The sequence below is a fragment of the Lissotriton vulgaris genome, chromosome 5 (genome assembly GCF_964263255.1).
Source record: "Lissotriton vulgaris chromosome 5, aLisVul1.2, whole genome shotgun sequence".
NCBI lineage: Eukaryota > Metazoa > Chordata > Amphibia > Caudata > Salamandridae > Lissotriton > Lissotriton vulgaris.
In genome coordinates this window covers 1,140,857,917-1,140,876,709 of record NC_141693.1, presented here as the reverse complement: position 1 = coordinate 1,140,876,709, position 18,793 = coordinate 1,140,857,917, and the positions used below count along the sequence as shown (strand labels likewise).

Here is an 18,793-nt window from a genome sequence, read left to right as displayed (position 1 = left end):
CGGACCGTACCTGCCCATTTAAATCACCGGTATCGCCTGATAAATATGAATTTACAGTGGAAATTCCGTCAATTATTCAAGTCCTAATCTAAAGATCAGATCATGATAAAATGCATAAACACAACCCCAGGTGAACTGGAATTTCCACCAGGGTATAATTGCACATTATGTTTTATTTCTTGTTTTCAGGGTTATGTTAATCTCTGGGCTCTCTGTCTTTGTGTAAGAGACATATCAAGTTTCTCAAAGTAAGTGATTGACATTTGTAGAGCGCATTTGTGCCTTGCAGTGCTTGGCAAATGGCATTAGTTAGGATTCAGCCTGGTTCTGGGTAACCGTGGCTTTGCTAAATTGCCCCAGCAATCCAGGGAAAATATTTTGTATTGTATTGCATTGAACATTGATATAATGTACAGAACAATCTGTGTTGCCTCGTTGCGCTTTACCACATGGCTTCTATTTAACTCACCCAGTCTAAATTATTCTTGTGATAGGGTGTAACAGGACACTTTATACATATGGTTCTGTGGTCATATTTTAGTATTCCCACCTTTGTACAAAAATATAAGTGAGGCACAGGAAGAATACATGTTCCTCCCAGGATCACACAGTGCAGTCAAGAGGCAAAGCTGCAATTACAATGTAGTTTCGCTTGTTTCTAAGGGGTGCATTATGAAGGTTCTGTCTTTACCATTGTCCAGTAGTGTAGCCAGTGTCTCATGGGCCCTGGTGCATGAAGGGAATGAGCCCCCTGGCAGCTGTTTATATGGTATTATACAGCAAGGATAAGAGTTCAATGGCTCCAGGCCGTTGAGCCCCAAGTCACTGCACCTTCTGCACCAAAGCAATCCACGCCCCGCCGGGTCCGAAATCACACTTTACGACTGGTAACTCCACCCCAGCACTGCTTCCTTCCCAGTTCCTGGTCTAGAATGAGGACTAACATGCACAGACCGGAATTCTAGCCAGTCACTACGTCTAGTCCAGATCCGGGGCCAATTTCTGCTTAGGAATTCCTCCTGTTTTGAGCATGAAAAATCGAGGAGTTTACATTGGAGGATTTGGAGCGGATGAATCCATGCACTAGTAAGCTGGTGAGGCTGTATCCCCCGGCATGCCTCTCTGCCCAAGTCAGTATCTGCCCCTAAATTGGAACTGAGTCCAGTGGATCTCAATGGTTAAGCCTGAGCGGCCTGTTTCAATCTTGTGACCTGCAGGACACACTTAGGCGCCTACGGTGCTCAATGCACTGAGATGTCTTAAGTTCCTTCAATGGAATGAAGTGGGCTGGATCAGGTAAGGTAGCACATGATGCAGTGGATTCATGAGTCATTCCAAGCTTTCTTCGCTCACCTCAAATTAGAAACTGCATTGAACGTCATATCTCCTGCAGTGTTTGTTCACTTCACGCTTGTGTGCTCAGTAGAGTTGGTGTTCTCACTGTGGATGTAGCTTGTACAAGAATTTCTGAATGAATGCGCTAAAGTGGATATAGTGATGAGTGGGCTGGGCGTGTGCAAGTAATGCACATGTGGTTTGCACTTTGCACCTCTTAGGCCCTCATCATGAGTTAGCTTGGTTTATCAGTCAGTAGTATTTACCCAGAACAGATGCAGTACCGCGCATTGTGGTATTACACTGAGGCAACATTAACACCTGATTGTAAGTTTCAGAGGACAGAATGACAGATAACGTGAGGCACTGGAGCTGGTACACCTGATTTCCACGGATTTTCCCTCTTCCACCAACTTATTCCTTTTCAAAGTTCACTAGTACTGGCAATAGAAATTCCTATGATAAAAACCTCGTGTTTGTTCCGATCCAGGTATTCCCGGCCAGCTCAGTTTGAGGCAAATTGGCAAGTTTTTAGGCATTCACAAAGAGTGAGGAGCGTAATTGCTAATATTTTCTGATCACTTAATTTGCAGCTAAATGGATCTTTTGGTAGGCTGTGCAGAAAGTTCAGTTGTCTGTAGCATATCATGTTGGATTAGCAAGAAAAGTGAAGGAAGGAGTGGTATGTGGAAAAAAAAGATAATAATTGAGAGAAAAAATGCAAACGCATAAACAAATTTGCCCAGTCACGAAGCAACATTTACAAGAATTGATTTACTCATGTGTTAATATTTGCCTGCACCAAGGTGTGAGTCTACACTTTTTCAATATTCAACATTTGCAAGTGTAGAGTTATACCTAGGAGAAGACTTAAATGAATCTATCCCCTCACTCCAGGAGCGGGAGACATCTAAAACTGAATTTACGTTTGTAATATTAGTACTAGTAACTTTTCACATAGAGGTGGAGAACTCTATCACTGTGGAGAAGATCTCGCTGTAGGAAAGTATAGGGAAAATTTCAAAAAGTTTATTAATTTAAAAAGAGAAATGCAAAATATGAAAGTAAAATAAATTAATATCATTATTTTTATCCTAGAGCTAATATAATAAAATGTTAGAGCACATTAAATCTTCAAAATAAATGTTTAGTAACTAAATCAATATTTTGAATGCATATTTAATTTATGTTTTAATTTTGAAACAAAATAAAATAAAAGCACCCTTACTAGCATGTTCAGTTTGAGTTATTATTTAGTACATTTAATTAAAAACATTGTTTAGTTAGGGCAAAATGTTTTTAATTTTTAATAAAAGTTTAAAATTGTAATTTTAATAAAAAACAAGTTAACGATAACTTTTGAAAATGACAACATATTTAATTATTACATTTCTATAAAGATATTTCATATATGTATATATATATATATGGGTTTGTGTATGTGTGTTATATATATATATACATATATGAAATATCTTTATACAAATGTGTATATATATATATGGGTTTGTGTATGTGTGTTATATATATATATATATATATATATATATATATATATATATATATATATATATATAACACACATACACAAACCCATATATATATATATACACATTTGTATAAAGATATTTCATATATGTATATATATATATGGGTTTGTGTATGTGTGTTTTATATATATATATATATATATATATATATATATATATATATATATATATATATATATATATATATATATATATATATGAACAATTGATGGACGAAATGAGGAACAATGTCAGACACTCACCATAGTCAGAGATCTGTCACTAAATCCATTTTTTTTTTTGTTCACCACTCCAAACCAGTTTGGACCCAGCCATATGCAAATCAGTCTTGATCCTGCTTCCCATGGGAACAGTCTAGCCCGAACTGCCAGGCCAGGTCCTCCCTGGACAGGAAACAAGCATCCTAGAACTGGTTTCAGGATATCACCCCATCAGCTAGGATAGCCTGAATCAAGTGGCATGGTGAGCTTGGGGCCCACGTCTGGACACCCTGTCCCACTTCGGGTGACAAATGCAAAAAGAACAATTGACGGATGGAATGCTGAACAATGTCAAACACTCACCCCCAATAAAAGATCTGGGCCTAAATCAAATTTATTTGTGCTCACCACACCAAACCAATTTGGACCCAGCCATATGCAAATCAGGCTTGACCCTGCTCCCCATGGGAACAGTCCAGCTCAAATTGCCAGGGCAGGTCCTCCCTGGACTGGAAACAAGCATCCTAGGACTGGTTTCAGGGTATCACCCCATATCAGCCAGGATAGCCTGACTCCAGTGGCATGGCCATCATGGGATGCATGTCTGTGCATCCCAGTCACACTTGGGGTGACAAATGCATAAAGAATAATTGATGGATGGAATGCTGCACAATGTCAAACATTCACCCCCAGTAAGAGATCTGAGCCTATAGCCATCATTCCTTTGCTTCCCACGCCAGACCAGTCTGGGCCCAGACATATGCAAATCAGTCTTGACCCTGATCCCCGAGGGAATTGTCCAGCCCGAACTACCAGGCCAGGTCCTCCTTTGACTGGAAACAAGCGTCCTAAAACCGGATTCGGGGTCCCTTTGTAGCCTTGCTGGCCTGGCCCAGATCCAAAGTAATTTTGTTCCAAACACTGTATGTGAGGGCCAGAAAACCTTGAAGTGGAAGCACTCAGTGTTTGCCTGAATCCGGATGTCCACCCCCACATCGTGTTATCACTGATGCCATTTCCAGAACTTGGCTTTTCACCTACAAATTATTGCTATCTCGTGTGTTTGCATATTAAGTTCAATGGCAACAAACTAGGGTTACAACATTCAGGAAGATATTAGGATGACACAAAAAGTTAGGATGGGAAACGGTGTCCATGATCTCTTGAAGTGAGGAGGCCACCCTGTGTTCCTTGCCTCTGTGCCAGGCCTGAAAGTGTATGCCACAAGCACCTGATCACTGTGTGATGGCATCGCAAGTAGCACAAATGGTTTCTACCAACTTAATGTGCTTAGAGCCACCTTCGCCCAGCAGTCTTCTATGAGAACAGTGATATAAGTTGGAAAGAGGCCAAAAAGATCTGATTTGAAAGGTGAAAGGGTTCACCCCACCCCCTAAAATTTCATGCATGGGTGGCACTGTGAGAGAATGTCACTTGCCCTAGAGTGAGAAAAATCTACACTTCAGTTCACCAGTCTACTCCAAGGCTTCCTGGAAGATCAGAAAAGGGAAGGTTTAGCCATGCATGAGCCTGCCCCATCACCAGTCCAGCAGGTGCCAGAAATGGATGCTGCTTCCTGCTTCGGACCACCTGTTCCCTCTGACCCCTGGGCAGTCACCACGCCCCCAAGCATCTTCAGCTGCCTGTTTTCTATTTTGGGGGATGATATCACAGCCATCCAAATATAGTTTTCCTATCTTCGTCGAGGTAGTTCAGTAAACGTCATGGTGTGTTTGAAGGACAGAAAACAAAGTGGGTAAAAGTATAAAGGACAGGAGAGCAGTTTAGGTTGAAACAAACAGGATTCAACAAAGCCATTAGCAAGTCCTGCACCCTGGGAACAGAAGCAGCGCCACGGAGTGTGGAATGAGGCGTGACCTGTCCTACAGACCACCAAGCTTCGCTATTGTATTGGGAGCTAATTATCAACTTCAAAAGCCCCAGCAGTACCACCCAAAACAAATTTAGAAGACAAAAGCATTGCATTCATAAGCCGAGTCCAAAAACCTCTACAGACATAGCTGCAGGCTAGATGCTTCTATTTTTATCCAGCAAACAGCTCAATCTAGCCAACTGATTGTGTCATCAGCTGAACGTCTGTGAGTTCTAATGTGGTTGAATAATGGATTGGAAAATAAATATTGTAATTGGGTGCTTTTATTGAACACAGTACAGTGGTGTAAAAAAACATATTTCACATGACCCCATAAAGGGAAGGCAAAGTATGGGTTTCATTATCATGACAGCCCAAAACCACTCTACTTACCTACCATTGTCAATTGTTTAATAAGTTTACATTCGTGAAAGCTAAACGAAACCTAAACATTTAATTCCCGTCTGTGCCCATTGTTAGCTACAATGTGGAGAGAGCAGCGAAATAATGGCGTCTACACCCTCTCCCTTGTACAAACTGTGTTTTTAACAAGAAAACTGTGTTTTTTGTTAAAGTATTACGGTATTAATCATAGAATTAAGTATTTACTTGTCTTTTTATTTAGATTGACAAGCAGTATGGTCCCCTACTTGGTTAACCGTTATCAATCAACAATTCCATATACACATTTTCCAAGTTAACTGCTCAAAAATAAATATACAGTCTTGGGGTTCTGGTGAATACATAATCGACCAGGCATATAATTATATTTACAAACCAAATAATTGTTGCAAGATGTTATTCAGAGACCCTCTAAGTCGAAGGTCACCAAATGTTGATGGTGATGTAGCATTTCAAAAAGAACACACTAGGAAAAACGAAAACATTTTGAAGTTCTGCTGTCCTGCAGCTGCCGGCTCTAAAGGTCACTAGTCTTGTACAGTGAGAGTATTGTGCTCTTTTTGCTTCTAATCTACATTTATCTGCACAGCAATGAACTCTTCTTTATTTTTGCCAACTAACTGCATCCTAAATGCCTGGAACCATTCAGAGTTTGAGTGCTGATATGGAATCATTTGTTTTATGAGTATTAGCTGTCTAGTAAATTATTTGGTTATGAGAGGTGATACATGTGTGCTTTTGGTGTTGCTCTGACTATAGTGATGGAGTTAGCTCCTGATGGCTGTTAGACCTGGAATTCTTGGTGCGGTTTCCTCTAACTTTTTGCCTTCTCAGACCTCCTGTTTTTCCTTACTTCGTTTTTGCTTGCCTTAGGACTCAGTGCACTTTACCACTGCTAACCAGTGCTAAAGTGCTGCTGCTCTTTCTCTAAAGCATGGCACAGTTGATTTATACCCAATTGGCATATTTAGTTTACTTGTAAGTCCCTAGTAAGGTGACACTACATGTGCATAGGGCCTGCAAATTAATTGCGACTAATGGGCCTACAGAACTCATTGTGCCACCTACTTAAGTAGCACTTTAAATATATTTCAGACCTGCCATTGCAGAGCCTGTGTGTGTGTGCAGTTTTAAACTGAAATTTCAACCTGGCAGAATAAACTTTGGCAGGCCCAAGCCTTCCTTTTTAATACATAAAAGTCACTCGTAGGGTAGGCCCTGGACAGACCAGAGGGCAGTATGCAATGTATTTACAAGCATTTGCAATGCAATAAATCTCGCATTACTGAAAGTTTGAGCTATTGGTGTTGCAAATAATAATGGTTCTTTGATTTTTATTATTTGTCCAAAAATATCACAGGAGTAGCATTAGCAATAATAGAAAAACTATGAAAAAAGGAAAGGGTGTAGTATTATAGGCTGTTTCTAAGTGTACCTGTGGAGTTGTAAAAGTACCTCCAGTAGCCATATACGGTACTGCATCCTTAAGGCAATTTTAACCCCTTCCATGCGGCCGCGATTCCCCTGGTGTGCGGTAAACAACACGAACAGGGGCGGGCCGTGACGAACCCCAGCCGTCATCAGCACACGAGCACCGTAGTGCATGACGGCTGGGGTTCGTCATCAGCATGGAAGGGGATAAAGTGAAAGATTGCAGCGGAGCATAAGTTTACATTTGTTTTTTTTTAAAGTGAGTTCCGGTCATCTGGTGAGGAGCTTTAATCACACGGTGGCAGGGAAAACAAGCTGAAAACCACTGTAAACAGCGGGTTTTCAGGTCGTTTTTATTAAAAGGTCTGAAAATACCCCATGACATCGGTCACAGCCTCAATGACCCTTGTTTCTTTAGTGTTTGGGAGGGGGGGTCTTAGTGTGGGGCAGAGTCCCTCTTAGATAGCTCATGGAACCAGGCCCGCCCTCTCCAAGGCCCCACCTCCTCCTCACTCGGTGAAGCTATTTTGAAAGTTGGCAGGCATGTATATGCTTTAAGTGTTAATGTTGAATAGCGTGTAAGTGTATAAAGGAGGTGCCTGGAATTTTCAGTCAGTTTACAGAAGATATGTGATGCTCCTGTGAAAAATAAAAATAAATTATTCCTACGAGATGTGTGTAAGTAGGGTGTTTGGAATGAGTGTCCAATGAGGGTTTGGAACGGAGGTTTTGTGAATGGATTCAGAGAAGTAAGGTGCACGGTTGTACTTAAATTGACTGCACTAAACTAGTCTGCTCCAGTTGCGGTCCTGTCATCTTTGGCATATATGCGTTCTATTAGGAAAAAGTAAGCCCAGCAGAGCAGTTAATCATTTTAATCCCTGACCAAAAGTTTCCTCATCTATTTTAAGCCTTTCTGTGCCTGCAATTCGGTGGCCATTTTGAGGGTGACAGCATGATTGCAGTCACCTCTCTCCTTGACCTGTTAATCTGACACTTCAGGCGATTTATTGAGAGTGAAAAGAGAAGAAAGACATCTTCATTTGTGAAGATTCAGCAGTAAAACCTGGACCACAAACTACTGGACTCAAAAGAAGGTGAAAACGATGCTGTAAATATCTCTACACTGACCAAAATCAAGGGGAAGTGTGTCAAAGCGGGTCATCATTTTCCAGTCTAACCTTTAGGAAGCACAGATGTTGTTGTAACTCTCTGAAATCCGTAACTGGGCTTATGAAGAGAACAGCCCTAAAGGTGCGTTTTTTAGCAAATCTTGAGCAAGTGCTTTCAGTAGAAGCATTCATGCGCAAGATGCATTTGCCAAGCGTTCCCCTCTACTGAAATCATGATTCCCAGGGATTGTTTTCAGGTAATGTTCATTTGATGCACTGCATTTCAGTGTGAACGCCTGACTGTGTGATAACAAAAGTTTAAATGTTATGCAGCGTTAAGTAACTGAAGACTTAATGAGCTGGGAACAGTATTTTAATGAACCAAAGAGAGGCGCTCATTTGACAGCTCTGGAAAGTGGTGCTCATTTGACAGATCTGAAAAATGCGGAGTCAAGCATGCGGGGTGAATGTTGTACACATATCCTAACAGCAGGCGCCTTGACCACATGAACTATCTCTGTTGCTCGATTGACATTTTGTGTTCCTTTCAATGATCATAAAAACGATTTAAGCTTTACGCACATAGAGCACCACTTACACTACTCTTGACCAGGCTGACGTCACTCCATTAAGGGCTACTAATCTGCACTAGACAGGTTGGCTTGAGAGGTGACCTGCTCCAACAATAACTAGCCAAATTCAAAGATTTTTTTTTAAATTGTATTGCAACATATATATAGCGTTTACTTACTCTATGGGAGGCGCTGAAGTGTTTGGCTACACGACTAGCACGCTACACTGTGCAGGATGTGTGGTTGGAAGGATATTGTCTTTGTTTTGATCTTATGTGGGATGTGTATCCACGTTGCGCGTGTGTGGACCACCGTTATCCTGTGATTGGATGCAGCTCTTAGCAGGGTGATGGATGAAGATGTGTGAGAGATGGTCGCGCAGTTTATGGTTTTTCGGAAGCTTGCAGCTTTGCGCCGTTCTGCAGGCCCCTTTTGGTCTTTCTTATGTTCATTGTTCACTTAGCTGGCTACTGCACAGGGTTGTCCAATCTGAGATAGTTTGTTGAAAGTGTATGGCCCTGAGTAGGCATGGGTTAAAAGGGAGAAATGGTGGAGACATCTGCTGGGATGTACTTTATGAATATCATCCCAAATTTGATTATTATCGTGAGATGCAAGGAAGTGGATGTAGTATGTAGCTAGTCCAGACCTGGAGTGGTGGATGAAATTAGAGTCCTCCATTGGCCAGTGGTATGTGGCAGCTCTCTTCCCTTTTTCCAGACCTATTGCATTCTGGTACTTGTAGTGCTGCGTTTACAATGATGACAGAAAATGTACTAATACCATCAGGCTAAGGAAAAGTAGGGCTGGATGAGGTAGTCCCTCCTTCTATGGCACAACATGAGCTCTAACTTGCACATGGGGCGACAAGATGTCTGTCTTTCAATGCCGGATTCCATCCTCCTCACAGCACCACCCTCCCTCTAATGAGTGGGGTCTCTTTTTGCTACCCTCCCTCACTTCTGTATGAGTGCACAGTGTGATATCCAGGCTAGGTGGCAGAAAGCGCCTCTTCTTATGTGCAGGCCTGGCTTTGTTTTGTTTGCACTGAACTGCTGAGGTCAGACAGCTAGGTTCCTTGTTCTCTGACAGCTGAAGAGTATTCCATGCTGGCACCGCAAGATCACTCCTGGGAAGGGGGCATGGAAAAACGTCACCTCGTCGTCTCAGCATCAAGTATTTAGAGCCTGCTGTTTCCAGTGAGCTCTGTATGGAAGTTATGCAACAGGTGATCAAACTGGTCCCATGTCTCACAGGCTAGAAGAGACCATTAAATGTCCTTTCCAACAAGTGGGACGACAGAGACATTGTATCCATGTGGGGTACCTGGACCACCTGGAGCAGAAACCTAAGTGCACACCGACAATAAAATACTTCACACTCAAAACTTCAAGTACAAGAAGTTGCTTAAAGTTTTTCATGTTTTGCAGAGTGTCATCCACAAGTGGAATCATTTCAATGCGCTTTAATAATATGAGTTAATTTGATATACCGGACCGGTTCTCATTTACCAAGCTCTTTTCCTAAATGTCTGTCTGCCCAGAGAGGGTAATGAAGGAAGCTAAAATGTGTTTGTAAAGTTTTCAGGCCTCTTATTGGTGGGTAGGGTTGAGATGCACAATTAACTAGTGTCTTAAAGAAGTTCACAATTTGAGGATTTTTGGTTGACATGACATACTGTGGTGGGATAGACATTGGCTGAGTTGCATTGACATGGCGGGGGTGTTCAAGTCCCCCAAGAGTAGCACCAGGGGCAGAAAGTAGGTATGTTCCCTCACAGAAGTGAGCACACAGGCATTTCCATGCTACATCAGCCTGCATCTCTCCCTCGGCTCTTTTTGCTACTGCAGGGGTTTTGGGATACCAGCGCTCACCTTCCCACATAGACACGTCATGGAGATCCATTGGAAAGGCCCTACTAGTTTCTGGTTCCTCTCTGGCACAGGCAGAGAGAAGCCTTAGGGTCAGCCCAAGACCCCTTGACAAGGATACTCTGAATGGCATTCACAAAGAAGAGAACTCATCAGAGTAGCTCACTTGGCAATCAGGAAGATTGCCTGGGAGCCCTGGACTAGGAAAAGCACAAATCCAGGATAGGCCTCGCCTGGAAGGAAGATGGCCAGAGACAAGAGACCACTCATATCAAACTGATTATCTTCTGATATCCGAAGATTCCGTTGCTTCCCCTCTTTCTCCCCTAAATCTCCTCTTTCATCTTGTCTATCCTCTCTCTCGCTCTCTCTTACTATCTCTTCTCTCATTCCGGACTATAATAACTCTTTATTTTTGCATGTATATGCGCTATAAGAATACCGCTTTCAATCATCGCAAACCCACCACCATGCTCCTAAAGAACTAATATAACCTATGACTACTTAATGCTTCGCCTGACTCACTCAAGATATGTATTAAAGGATTTGGTTTACACTTTATAAGATTTAGACTAATCTACGGACTACATGTTACATGACTTATAATAATAGTTCATATGATTTGATGTACACGCACCAGATTGTACATTAACTTTCAAGTTTGGATTTATATCTGTATCTAAATTGAAAATCTTCTCAGTAAAAAAAAAATCTGAAATTTAAAAATACAATTTCCAGAATTCTATGTGGGGGGAGGGTCCTCCTATTGTGGGCTGAGCCCTTAATGGACAAGGTAGTCTACCTTCTTGTACACTTACTGTCTCTGCTGGTAGCTACTGGGGGAGAGGAGAACATATTGAGTTCATTCTTATCCCCTGCCATGACGAGGAAAGCAAAGGTGTACTGTTACACTACTCCCAGTCACCTTGGAAGCTGTAGATGTAGGAGCATGAACAATGCCTGAAGAGCACACAAACCTCGTTGGAATGTGGTCCAATGACCGCCATTACACCTCCTTAAGTCAGAAGACCCCTGGAACACAGGAGTGGGACAATTTCCACGCGCCACTCTTTTATAGTGCACTGCAAACTCGTCCTGCATTCATGGATGTCGTAAAAGACGACAACGTTTTCCATTTTCCTTCTAATCAACAGGAGGGCTGTCACCCACACGGGTATGGCTAGCTCCCTAGTAAGTAACATATTTGTACAGCGCAATGAATGCCTAGGCGTCTTGGTACTAAAAGCAATGCTTATGGAGCTAACCAGGGAGAACGTTACATAGGTCTAGAGGAAAAAGAGCCAGGTTTTAAGGGGCTTCCTGGAAAAAAGTTTTTGAAGTTGGAATCTAAGAGAGAAAAGCAAGATATTCCAAAGTTTAGCAGCCAGGTAGGACATGCATCTGCCTCCCCATTTGGCCTTTCTAATTCTCGGTACGGCGACCAAGCGGTCATTGGTGGATCTCAAGTCGCATTGGGGGACGTGCCAGACAAAATGTTTCTGAAGCTGCGTGGCCCAAATCCATGCAATGCCTTGTGGACCACACGTAGTGCCTTGAATTTTATCCTTTCTTGGACTGGCAGCCAATGGAGGACCTTGAAGCTGTTTGATATGGAGATGAATTTGGGAATTTTCAGCAGCAATCAGGCAGCAGCATTCTGCAGAGATGGAAGATTAGACATAAAGGGCGTTGCAATAATCTATTCTGGACAGTATAAGGGTGACTGTTACACCCCAGATTCGGCCATGCTGTTGCCTTTGCATTAAGCATTAAGTGCCTTCACTTTGCAGACTGTGATACTGCATCTCCCGGGCTCTTGCAGCTGAAATACTACCTGCATTCTTGATTCCCAAAGGGTAGTAGCTGATATGGCCTATTCCTTTGTCCCTGGCCACTGGCCACCACTTGTTGCGGGACTAGGAGCCGGCTTGCACCACACTGCTAGCAATCACTATGCAGCTTTTTACTACCTCACTTGTCCCACTGGAATGGCCTCCCACCCCACATCCTCTGCTCAGCTCCCGGGTCACAATTCACGTCACTGAAGGGACCCTGCTGCGCACATTATGTCATAACATTTGCATTTATGAAGAACCCTTTACTCTATTTGGTATCTCCACGCTGATTATGGATGTTTATTGTTACCCCTCAATGCACCAACAGGATTATTTCGTGGTGGTGCATTCCATGGTGGGTGTCTATAGTAGGTACTATGGTGGCTGTATTATTAGCTCTTGTTTGTCCATGTGCACTCACTCTGGGTTAATAAGACTAAGCCAGTGTTCATGAAAAGTGCCCGGTTTATGTTACCTACAGAGAAACGTTTACTTGTTTCGTTGTGTGGAGCCAGCTTTGCTCCCAGTTCTCTCCTGCATGTGTGTCCCAGCCCATGCTCCATAATATCACCACACACAGGTTCTTATTCCTGAAGGGTGTGTACGCGCACACACACATACACACACACACACCAAACACCCACAACCCCCCCCCCCCAACACCTTGGGAAGAATCATGAACAAACTCTGCAGGATTACACATTCTACTTTCTTCCACGCCACACTCACGTCATTCCCAACTATTCTTGGCAGGGCACAAGTCCTATAAAAAGAAGTGGGGCGGCTGACAATATGCAAATGACCCCATGACGTCACGTGCTGAACGTGTCCCGGGGCCCGATGTAGGTCGGTCGGTAACGGACGAAAATCTGTATTTTCGGCTGTTACCGACCGGTATTTAATGATTGGCATGTAAAGGCACAATTTTACAGAATCAGTAAATTTACCGATTTGGTAAATTTACCAATTCTGTAAAATACCGAATCGGTATTTTTACCGATTCGGTAGATCTCAGATGTAGGTGGAACTCTTCTGAGTCCCAAAGGCCCTACAAAATCGGTATTTTACCACACAATCCTATTGTGTGGTAAAATACCGAATTCAGGTGTACATGCACACCTAGCCATGTGACAGGGCATGTCTGTGTGCCACATGGCGCACATGCCTATTTGTGAGGTGTCAGGGGGTGTCAAAGTGACACCCCCTTCACCCTTGCTAAATTCAGTATTTACCGATTCTGTAAATACAGAATCGGTATTTCCCATTGATTCCTACGGGCTTCAAGGCCCATAGGAATCAATGGGAAATACCGATTCTGTATTACAGAATCGGTAAATACCGATTGTTACAGATTCGGTATTTCCACATCTGGAAATACCTACATATCCACCCTTTAGATTTACTGATTTTTAACTACAGAATCAGGTAAAATTCGGTAATTAAAAATCGGTAAATCTAATTTACCTACATCTGGCCCCCGGTGTCTTAAAATTACACCGGGACTCGTTTAGCATATTTCTGTGGGGCCTACCTTCTTGGCAGGGGGGACGGCGTCCACCCTGTGAAAAGAGTGGGGGGACGCTGTGTACCCCCCGACTCGAGCCCTTATTGTTGGTCATTCACCCTCAGTGGTGGCAGTGAGGGAGTACCCGTGTTCACATACCTGTTTACTCTTCAACGCCACAAATGCGGCGACACAAAACAAACCACAGTTTCCAAGATGTCAGGATAGTCACGTGGCGCTTGTGTGTTTACCACTTTTGTTGTTCTAATTGACAATCTTTTTAACCCCTGGAGAAGTAAAACCAATGTTGGTCCCCAATGGTCTGGGGGACACCATATTTTAAGATCATCTTTTCAAAACGAAGGCTTGCATAACACGTTGGAGAATTCTATTCCCTTGCACCTGTGTGCGTATTGGTTTTCCAGTTATAATTGGCTGGTGAGATGCGCAGGTTTATAATGAAATATAAAAAATCCTTAAAACATGTTGAGAAGGGTAGGGATTTGCAGAAATAAATTAACGGCTAGAATAAGACATTTGACTGGATTGTCAAAAAATGTGAATCCTGGGTGCAACTTTAGGTGTGCAGGTTGAAGGTGATTCTGACTAGGAATTGTGCCAGATTTAGCATCATGCACTAGAAGCACTTTAGTAAGAAGGCACTTCGCTTGGGAATTGTGGACTCAGGGAAGGGGTTGGTTCATGGACGTCAATTCACCGAAAGGCCAGGGGTAGCAGAAGTGACATCACACGCCTTTTGACCTCCACTTTCACACACACATATACTTACACCTACACACACATTCACTTATATACACTGCCTCACACATAAATACACTCTAACCTGCAAACTTTCACCCAACATACATTTAAAAGCATTTTTTACTTACCTCAGCTGCCATGGAAGTGCATATTCCAGCTTATTTTACTCCATTTTTATTACACTATTAGTGAATAATATCTTTTATTTACTCACTATCAGTATAATATTTTTTTTACATAAAATAAAGAGCGTGGAGCCCCAGCTGCCCTTATTTCTGGCACTGAATGTGTCAGCTCTGAGGCCAGGGGTCGCAAAGGCAGTGCAAAGGGCAAGCCAAGGGTCGCAGCTGCGACCCCTAAATGACCTCCATGGGTGAGTTGACAAGGGAATAGAGCTTCAAGTGCATTAGGTCATTGAGTCTGTTAGGCGGGAGCATCTAAACCAGGAGCCCACCGGTATGCGACTCCCTAGCATCAAACTCTGCCCCTTAGAGTCTTGCATGCTTCAGAATGGTAAAGTGGCATGTGAGCTAGCCATCCAAGGGTCCACATTTCCTAAGAATCGGACAGTGATGGAGTGTTGCAGTTATGTAGGTTAATTGGCCGAAAATGGCAGAGTATTGAAAATAATACCACACACACCCTTATTTGCCTTTTTGCCCTGTTGTAGCCCCATACAACTGTCTATGTGCTGCAGAGTGGCTTAAGGAAGGGCAAAGAGTAAAAGCCATAGAAAAAAAATAGGGCTTTTGATGTCCAGTTTACTTTGGGTTTTTTTAAAACCTTTTTATTTGCATTTTATCATAGACCAACAATATAATCATATCATCTTAAGTCCGCACTTCTTCCCCCTCCACCCTCAACCCCCCCCCAGCATTGCATCACTAATACCATCTTGTTTACCCCGTCCTATATTCATACATGTGGCGCTGTGACAGTCAGGTGCATCCAACTTCTTATACCGCTGTTGTTTGTGTTCTAGTACTCCCTCCCTTCCCTGGTTCTTGTGTCCCTCCTCATAGCCCCCCATCCAGCCCATGATACCATCTCCACTTGCCCCAGACCTTGCAGAACTTCTTGGGGCAACCCCTCGCTTTGTTTGTGACCCTTTCAGTGGCCATGTAAAGATCGAATCCTCTTCTCCATTCTTCCAACTCCGGTGGTGCAGCCGCTCCCCAATACTTAGCTATATCTCTCTTTGCAATTACCAGTGCCAAGACTAGGAAAATCAATGGGGGACGGGCCAGATCCACGTCGTTTGTCATGCCTAGTAGGGCCAACTTAGGCTCAAGTTAGAGGGGGGTTTCCCACACCTCGCCCAGCTCACTAAACACTCCCTGCCAGTAGCTCTGAATCATGGGACACGACCAGACGATGTGATAAAAAATTCCCTCCTGTAGCACGACACCTGAGGCATCTCGTGTCGTCAGTCCTGCCCATTTTATGTAGTCGTTCTCTGTCATAATAAGTTCTGTGCAGTACATTAAATTGGATTAGTCGCAGCCTGGACTTAATAGCTACTTCCCTAGGGTGCATTAAAACCGTGTCCCAATCCACGTCATCCATGTTTCCCACCTCACTCTCCCATTTCCCCTTGAGTTTGCCCAGGTAGTCAATCATATTGTTCATTAATTTTTTATATGTGAGTGATACTGCTTTTTCCTGTATCTGCTCTTGCAGTAGCCTGCCCGCTAGGGGTGCGTTTTCCGGGAGCGTATCCAGTTGGACCTGTTCTGATCTTCAAGCATGCCGCAGTTGTGCATATTTAGTAAACTGCGTATGGTGCAGACCAAACTCCGACCTCAGAGCCGTGAATGGTTTCAGCTCTCCCTTAGCCACTATGTCACCCAGTGTTGAAATCCTTATATCGTCCCATCTCTGGAAGCCCTTTAATTTGTTTAGTTCCGTCAGCCATGTGCAGTGCCAAATCGTGTCTGTCGAGTAGGTTTTTTCACCCATCCGGTGCGTGTAGTTGCTTTGTTCCACAACCCTAGGGTGAGCCCAGTGGCCAGGAGAAACTTCCTACCCTTTGTACCCCCGTATAGATAGTACATCATAGGCCGAGCTGACATACGGTGTCGCTCAAGGGCATATGTAGGGTGAACCGCCTGTGCATGAAGCCAGTCGTTAATTGGAGCTATTTGTTCCGCCCAGTAATACGCCTCCAGGTTCGGGAGTGATATCCCTCCGCTGTACTGATGGTGCTGAGTGCCACCCTTGATTGTTTGCCCAGCCACAAGAAGGAGCTAAGTTCTGCGTTTATCCTCTCGAACACTTTTCTTGGCAACGGGTAGTACTCATTTTGTAGTGTGTATAGAAATCTGGGTAGTGTGATCATCTTAAACATTGCCGCTCGCCCTAGTATGGTAAGGGGGAGCTGCCTCGACCGAGTTGCATCCTCTATGAAGCAGTTTACTTTCTTTTCCTTTCATTGTGTTTATGACCACTGAGACTAGAGGTAGCAGGGCTACTGCCAGGGGTAACCAAAGGGCCAGCCAGAGGTTCAAGAAGCTTCTCCTGACCACCAGCTACTGCCACCTTTAAAGGCACTTCTTTACCCGGGCCCATGATGACAGCATGTCTTGGGGAATAAGGATGAATAAGCAAGCAACGGCAAAGCCAGTAGGCCTCGCCTTTTAGGACTATCAGCTTTTGCAGTGCTTTTTGCCACTGCTGTGTACCACTGACCAAGAGAAAAATGCTTCTTGCTGATTCTGCATCAGCATCAGCAAAAAAAAGAAGTAAAAAAAAAAAAGCTCACTGTTGAAAACAATGTTGCAGGGCATGTTATTCCATAGACGCACACATGTTTCACCATGTATGAGCGCACCGACAGAATGGGGTGTGTGCTATTTCCTTTATTTGACTTATCTAAGACGGTTGCAGCCACACCATGCTGAGTGTGAAAATGAACTTTTGTTGTTGTGAAGCACCCAACAGCAACTGGCAACTTCTGGGCTCTACCCCCAAAAATACTGGACAAAACATTGAAAAATCTAAGTGCCTGAGATGTGTAGGGAGTAACGGAGGAGTAGGTAAGGGGAAGCAACGGGGGAGGAGATAAAATAAAAATAAAGCTTGGTGGGGAACGGGGGTAAAGCAGCACACTATGGAGAAGGTAAAACAAATTATAAAGGGGGTAGAGAAGAAGCAGATGGAATTGAGGTGCACCGAGGGGGAGAGAGCAGCACACGAAGGAGACAGCACCTTGGAGCATGTGTGGGGGTGCAAAAGTGTTTGGGGGAGGGATCAGCGGCAACTGAGGGAGAGAGATAGAAAGCACATGCACTTTCATGGAGTGCTGAAAAAAAGAAGTTCCCTAAATTTGAGCAGTGGAGGGATACAATCCAACCAATCAAAAGGATGGAAAAGCTCCAGATGAGGGATAAGCTGAAGAAGGGGATGGCAAGTCACTGAATACGAAGCAAGCAAATGAGAGTGGCCATAAACCCAATCAATAATAAGCACTAGGATGCCTGTAAGCCCACTGAAAGTGTGTGGTAGCCCACAGTATGAGTCTCGCAAGCAGACAGCTTGTGCTGTCCGGTGTGCGAGAACTAAAAACAGTGTGCGGTGAGGAGAGCACCGGAGGGTGTACACTGGCGGAGGGTGTACACTGGCGGGGCTTAGATTTCAAAGAATGGACCAAAGAAAGATGAGTGCTCAGAATTTCGCATGGTAATTATCGCGCACATGTCCATCAGTCACGTTGACAGTGACATGTTATGATTTATTGCATCACAGAAAATCACATTAGATCATGTTACCACCATTTGTGTGCCGCCCACTTCTGCCTTGTCTGGTCCTCTGCACCTTTCCTTTCACACTGAACGGAATCCCCAGTCAGGCATCTTTTCGTGGTGCCCGTGTGCATGGAAAGTGACGCGCGGTCAATTGTTTCGGAGTTTGCCTGTAGATTTCGCACCGTTTGTTTTGGATTAGAGTTAGTGGGCTGTTTGATTTGGCCGTTTCTCTCATTCCTCAGTAGTGGTTGGGTGTCCATTGGCCTTGTCGGTTGTGATATTAGCCTCGACTCGGCTGTGCGGCGTGCGTAGGCCATTGTGTCGAGGTATGCAGCAGTGAACCCTTAGCTCAGCACCAGTGCTCGGACATGAGCATCGCTCGCTGTCCATCATCCGGTTACGGAACATGCAGACTGGCCACCGTCCTAACAGGCCGCCCTTGTCCTGAGCGCCGAACTCATCAGTGATTACCTCCGACCTCGGACACGTATTGATCGATTTCACTTAAGGGAAGGTTTATTGCTTCGGGACCCCCGGGGACCCATCGCCGCTCCCCCGGGGTCCGCGCAACAACACTGAGAAGTGCATTAGCGGATGCATAAG

The 18,793-nt window shown here is 43.8% G+C and overlaps 1 protein-coding gene across 17 annotated transcripts in view; it reads left to right on the top strand.

Annotated features, from left to right (window-relative positions):
• ABLIM1 (actin binding LIM protein 1) overlaps nucleotides 1–18,793 on the top strand; it is an 899,845-nt gene that overhangs the window by 372,829 nt on the left and 508,223 nt on the right. The window lies entirely within an intron of this gene.